The sequence below is a fragment of the Ovis canadensis genome, chromosome 6 (assembly GCF_042477335.2).
Source record: "Ovis canadensis isolate MfBH-ARS-UI-01 breed Bighorn chromosome 6, ARS-UI_OviCan_v2, whole genome shotgun sequence".
NCBI classification, from domain to species: Eukaryota; Metazoa; Chordata; class Mammalia; order Artiodactyla; family Bovidae; genus Ovis; species Ovis canadensis.
Genome location: NC_091250.1, coordinates 105,131,723 through 105,138,980, shown reverse-complemented (window position 1 = coordinate 105,138,980; position 7,258 = coordinate 105,131,723).

The window sequence follows — 7,258 nt, the reverse complement described above, 5'->3', positions numbered from 1 at the left end:
ATTGAGGACTTGTAGAAACTACTCTTAGAAACTTTCAAATAAGCAGTAAAATACTATTAACTATAGTCACTGTGCTTTTGACCCTCCTGTTCACCTGTTCTGTGCATCTCCCCTTGCCACCCAGCAATCACCAATCTGTTCTCTGTGTCTATGAGCTTAAGCTTTGCTGTTGGTTGGTTGGTTTTGTTTTTAGATTCCATATAAAGTGAGATCATATGGTAGTTGTCTTTCTCTTTCTGAGTTACTTCACTTAGTATGATAATCACTAGTTGCATCCATGTTGCTGCATATGGCATTATTTCATTCTTTTTAATGGCTGAGCAAAGCAGCGCTAATAGATAATAAAACATTCTAAACTAGCATAATAATTAAAACAGTGTATTATTGGCAATCAAGAGAAAGATCCATACAATTAAAATTTTAAAATTAGGTTCAAATGCCTAGCCATGCACTAGGAAAATTTCAAATAGATCACAGATCTAAATGTTAAAAAGGGGGTGGGGAGAGTAAATGTACTAGAAAAAACACAGGTGAAATGAGGACAATTGTCCTGTGATACAGAATTCAGAGGCAGTACTAAATTCAACTACCCCAAAAAAGTTTTTAAGACTGTATATGGAAAAATAGTATAGGCAAAGTCACAAATGCAGAGAAGAAACTGAGTAAAGACAGCTGCAATCTATCAATATACAGAGACCCTGAAATATGAAAGAAAAAAATACCAACAATCTAATAGAAAAATAGCAAGATGATATAAACAGATGATATGCAAAAAGAAAAAAACATTTAAAAGGATATTTATTCTAAAAAAGATGCTCATAATAGGAAAAATGAACATCTAGCAATACCATAGCACAATTCGTCACCTATATGATTGGCAAAAATCTAAAAGTTTGACAACATACTTTGAGGATAAAACAGTGGGGAAATAGGTCCTCTTATCCAGAGCTTCTACAAATGCAAAATGGTGGTGCAATACCTGTAGAGAATTTGGCAATATCTAAAAAATTATGAGCTTCCCATGTGGCTGATTGTTAAAGAATCCGCTTGCTCATACAGGACACACAGGTTCAATCCCCAGGTTGAGAAGATCCCCTGGGGGAGAAAATGGCAACCCATTCCAGTATTCTTGCCTGGGAAAACCCCTGGACAGAGGAGCATGGCAGGTTACAGTTCATGGTGTCACAAAAGACCCAGACACGACTTACCAACTAAACAACAACAAAAATAAATGTATTTATCCTTTGAAATTTAGAAATTTGTTAGAAACAAATTTCTGACAGGTAGCTATACTAAAAAAATAAAAATAAAATGGGCTTCCCTGGTGGCTCAGACAATAAAGAATCCACCTGCAATGCAGGAGACCTGGATTCAATGCCTGGGTTGGGAAGATCTCCTAGAGGAGTACATGGCAACCCACTCCCAGATTCTTGCCTGGAGAATTCCCAGGGACAGAGGAGCTTGGTGAGCCCCAGTCCATGGGGTCGCAAAGTTGAGCAGAGCAGAGCAGCTAAGTACACCCATGCTAAAAATATGCCACCAATATGATTAAATAACTAAAGCACTAGGTTCTTCACTGTGGCATCATTTGCATTAGCAAAGGATTAGAAATTATCCAAGTCTCAATACAAGGTCAAATTAAAAACTATAGCCCTAATCACACAAAGAAATTCTGTGCAACTGCTTAAAAATCGAAGTAAAAATATATGCATAATATGAAGTGGTCACCAAGATTATATTTTTAAGTGTAAAAAGGTGCAGAATAATATATCCAAGTATGTAACCCCTTATATAACATAGGTAGAATGGTGTAATAGGAAAATTATTTACATACATATTTGCCTAACTGTTAAAAATAAAGAAAAGAATGGATAACCAAGCACTGGGAAAAGCTGTTATCTATAGGCGAAAGGGAGAACAGGGCAGAAACAATATAGTGTTTAAGTTACTTCAAGCTGCCATAACAAAACACCATAAATTGGGGGGCTTATCAACAACAGAAGTTCATTCCTCTCAGCTCTGGAGGCCGGAAATCTGAGATCAGGATGCCAGCCTGATCAGGCTCCGGTGAAAGCTCTCCTCAGGGTTGCAGGCTGCTAAAATCTGGTGCTGACCTCACATGGCAGGAAAAGGATATCAGGGTAATACTGGCCTCACAGAGTCAAGGTCCCTTCTCTTCAGTTTTTTGGAAGTTTGTATAGAATTAGTATACTATCTTCCTTCAGTGTTTAGTAGAATTCACTAGTTTTCTGGAGTTTTATGGGAATGATCTTAACTAAATTTTGCATTTCTTTAATGCACATAGAAATAATCAGATTATCTTTTTTTTTTTTTAAGGGAGCTTTAGTAGTTTGTATCTTTCAAGGCATTTGTTTATTTCATCTAAGTTGTTGAATTTATTGGCAAAATATTTTTCAAAATATTCTCTTATTATTTTGATATCTGAAGTGATGTCACCTCTCTCATTCCTGGTCCTAGTAATTTAGGGGTTTTATTATTATTATTAATCCTTGACAAATCCAGCTAGAGATGTATCAATAGTAGTGATTTTCTCAAAGAACGAGTATTTGGCTTTATTGATTTTTATCTATGTTTTTGTGTGTTTTCTATTTTATTGATTTCTATTTTATTGATCTCCCTTACTTCCTTTATTTGGCTTACCTTGTTTTAATTTGTTCTTTTTGCCTTAAGGTGGAAGCTGCATTCATTGGTTTGAGATCTTCTTTCTTCTCCAACAAATGTTAACTGAAGACAGTGGAGTGCTATAAATTATAAAACAGTGACTTTGATGCTATTCATTTTCTATAAGTGATATTTTAATAATATCCCACAAATTTTGATATGTCGCATTTTCATTTTAATTAAATTTAAAATATTTTAACGCCCTTTTTATTCCTCCTTTGATTCATGAGTTCCTTAGAAGTATGTTATTTAGTTCATGAACACTGAATTTCCAGATATCTTGCAATTATATATTATCAATTTAATTTTATACCATCAAGCAATTTTCTGAAATCTCCCTTAACTCTTTGAAAGTGGCATCATTGGGAAGAGACAAATTCTTTGTACAATAATCCACCAGTCCTGAGGCAGTAGGGAGAGGTTGGAAGAGTCATTTTTTTAAGAGTGACTGATCTATACTCTGGGTTTCCCTGGTAGCTCAGATGGTAAAGAATCTGCCTGCAATGCAGGAGACCTGGGTTCAATCCCTGGGTTGGGAAGATCCCCTAGAGGAGGGCATGTCCATGGAGAATTCCATGGACAGAGGGGCCTGGCAGGCTACAGTCCACAGGGTCACAAAGAATCAGACACACGGATTCAATCCCTGGGTCAGAGAGATCTTCATGAGGAGGTCATAGCAATCCACTCCAGTATTCTTGCCTAGAGAATTCCCATGGACAGAGGAGCCTGGCAGGCTACAGACCAAAGTGTCACAAAGAGTCAGACAAGAGTGAAGTGATTCAGCATGCACACACAGCCTATAGTGCTTTCAACAGTGTGTAGCCCAACAGGAAATTAGTCCTACCCTAATGTTATCCTGTAGACATCAAACGTTTGGATTTTGCAGATCTGATTAAATTAAGGATCTTGAGATGAGGGTTATCCCAGTTGGGGTCTAATTCAATGAGAAATGGTTTTAAGAGAAGAGCAGGGGGAGATTTGAGACAGAAAGGGGGAAGGAGAAGACACAGACACACAGAGAGAAGATGATGGGAGAATGCAAGCAGAGACTAGAATGCAAGCCCAGGAATGCTGAAGCACCCACCAGAAGCTCAGGGAAGCACTGCCCTGAGAGTGACCGCAGCCCTCCACCACTGTGAGACAGAGAAAACTGTGGTTCCAAGCCACCCAGCTTGCAGTAGCTTGTAACAGTAGCCACAAGACACCAACACATCCTCATTCTACACCCTAACCAAACCATAAGAATCTTTAACCTCCTCGGTGGTTTCTTATGCTTTTAATGTCAATTTCTCAGACCCATGCTTCTCCTTCTCCCCAGTGTGACTTTTAGAAAATGGAGCTAGTGACTGCTCTAGGTAACTACCATGTAAGAGAAAACAGCCCATGCATGTGTATTCATCTATATACCCATCAAATGTGACCTAATGCCTATTATGTTGCAGCCACTATTCTTACATTGAGAATAATAGAAGTAAACAAAGCAGAGAAAAAGCCCTGTCCTCATGGAGTTTGCACGAGTCGGGGTAGTCAGAAAATAAATAAAATCTACTATATGTGAGAGGGTGATAATTGGTGTGGAGAATAAGGATAGGTATCTGATTTAAAATAGGACAGTCAAGGAAGACTTTTCCAGCAGATGACAATGTAGAAGCCTGAGGAAGTGATGGAGTTTGTCTCCCACATATCTGAGGGCACAGTTTCCAAGCAAAAAGAATCACAGCGGTAAGTTAATTGGAAATTAATCGGTAACTTGAAGAATATCCAGGAGGCCACTGTACCTGAATAAAGTGGCTCAGTGGAAAAGAAGAACGAGAAAAGGGCAGAAATCTATGATCATGCAGAATCATTATAGAGACTTTAATCTGAGTGAGATGGGAAGCTACTTAGAGACTTTTTTTTTTAAGATTTTTTGATGTGAGCCATTTTTTTAAGTCTTTATGGAATTTGTTGCAACATTGCTTCTGTTTCATGTCTTTGCTTTTGGGCCCTGAAGCATGTGGAATTTTAGCTCCCTGACCTGGGACCGAAACTTCACCTCCTGCATTCAAAGGCAAAGTCTTAACCACTGGACCCCAGGGAAGTCCTGCTACTAGGAATTTTAAGTGAAAAAGTGGTATACTGCACTTCAACTAAAGATCACTACAATCACTACATTGAGCTGGCAATGAGGCAAGGGTACCTTGTAAGGAGAGCAATTAAGCTGTGGCAATAATCCCTCTGTGGCAGGACTGTGGCTTGCACTAGTGGTATCGGGAAAAAGTCAAATTTGGGGTGTACATTGATGGTAGAGTCATCAGGTTGTAGATTGATCAGTTCCTAGATTGACTGTAGGGCTGATGCAGAAGAGAGGAACCATACCTGACTCCAAGGTTTTTGGCTTGAGTAACCAGAAAGATGGGCAAGACAGAGGGAGACATAGATTTGGCGGTTCAGTTTAAACTGTGCGAAGTTTGAATTGTCTTCCCATTACCAACATGGAGATGTTAGGGAGGAAGCTGACCCAAGAGCCTGGAAATTAAGGGGAAAGAAAGCTAGGTTGGAGATATAAATATGTGTTGTCAATATTTAGATGGTATGAATGTACCAAGTCTATATGAGATTATCACTCCAGTATTCTTGCCTGGAGAATCCCATGGACAGAGGAGCCTGGCTGGCTACAGTCCATAGGGTTGCAAAGAGTCAGGCAGTGAAATGACTTAGCACTCAGAGAGAAATTTTATGTTTGGGAAGAGCAGCTCTGGGACACTGCAACATTGAGAGGTCAAAGAATTGCAGAAAATGTAGTGAAAAATATTGAGGAGATTAGTCAATAAAGTTGGAGTAAAATCCAGAAGGCAACAAGAAAAATGTTTCAAGGAGATGGCAGTGATCTATTGTGTCAAATTCTCGCCAGAGAAAGCAGGTAACTGATTTTACACCATGGAAACCACTGGTGGCTTTGACTAGAAAAGTTCCTACCTAGTGTCTTTATTTATTGTTTGCTTAACTTGCTTTTTTCTAAGAGGTGGAACTGTTCTAAAATCTCCAATTTTTTGTTGTATTTGTGTCAATTAGTCCTAATGCTTCAAAAAATTTTTTTCCTTTATATATGTCCATGAAATATAATTTGGCTCATATGTTTTCCAAACAGTTTAATCTTACTTGAACTTTCCCCTTAACAATAAAAAACTATTTTCTTGTTAAATGCTTTTATGTTGAATTCTACTTTATCTTACTGTGATCTTTAAGTTAATACGTTTTAGAATTACACCAAAATCAGGCAAAGTCCGCAGATACTGCAACAGAATTGAAAGGAAAATGTGAATGACAAAGCAACTGAGTTAGAACCAAAAGCTCATTTTATTGCTCTGAGCAAATGTTTTCTTCAGCAGCAGAGGCCAAAACATAAATACACTTTTTAGATTTCTATTCAAAATCTAATACAGTTAACAACCTCCCTACTCACGGGCTGATCTTTTTGTCACCACTTACTGACCTTGTTCCCTACTATGCTTTTCCCTGCCCCTACTCCCCATATACTGGGCTGGATGAAGCGTAAGCTGGAATCAAGATTGCTGGGAGAAATATCAGTAACCTTAGATATGCAGATGACACCACCCTTATGGCAGAAAGGGAAGAACTAAAGAGCCTCTCGATGAAAGTGAAAGAGGAGAGTGAAAAACTTGTCTTAAAGCTCAACATTCAGAAAACAAAGATCATGGCATCCGGTCCCATCACTTCATGGCAAACAGATGGAGAAACAGTGGAAACAGTGGCAGACTTTATTTGGGGGGGCTCCAAAATCACTGCAGGTGGTGACTGCAGCCATGAAATAAAAAGACGTTTACTCCTTGGAAGGAAAGTTATGACTAACCTAGACAGCATATTAAAAAGCAGAGACATTACTTTGCCAATAAAGGTCCATCTAGTCAAGTCTACGGTTTTTCCAGTGGTCATGTATGTATGTGAGAGTTGGACTGTGAAGAAAGCTGAGCGCAGAAGAATTGATGCTTTTGAATTGTGTTGTTAGAGAAGTCTCTTGAAAGTCCCTTGGCCTGCAAGGAGATCCAACCAGTCCATCCTAAAGGAGATCAGTCCTGAGTGTTCATCGGAAGGACTGATGCTGAAGCTGAAACCTCAATACTTTGGCCACTTGATGCAAAGAACTGACTCATTTGAAAAGACCCTGATGCTGGGAAAGATTGAAGACAAGAGGAGAAGGGGATGACAGAGGATGAGATGGTTGGATGGCATCACCAACTCAATGGACATGAGTTTGAGTAAACTCCAGAAGTTGGTGATGGACAGGGAGGCCTGGCATGCTGCAGTCCATGGGGTCACAAAGAGTCGGACATGACTGAGTGACTGAACTGAACTGAACTGAACTGAACTCCCCATATCCCTTATCTCATGAGATATCTCCTTAAAAACTAATTACTCTGCTTAAATATTATGTTCATCCTCTGTGCCCTTTGTAGTAAAACCCATCAGAATCCACTCAATCCCATATAGTATGCATCTCTTGTTTGATCTTCCATGTCTAGACATTCATTGTCATGGTTTGTCATAGTTCATGTTTTCCTTTTTCATGTATTTG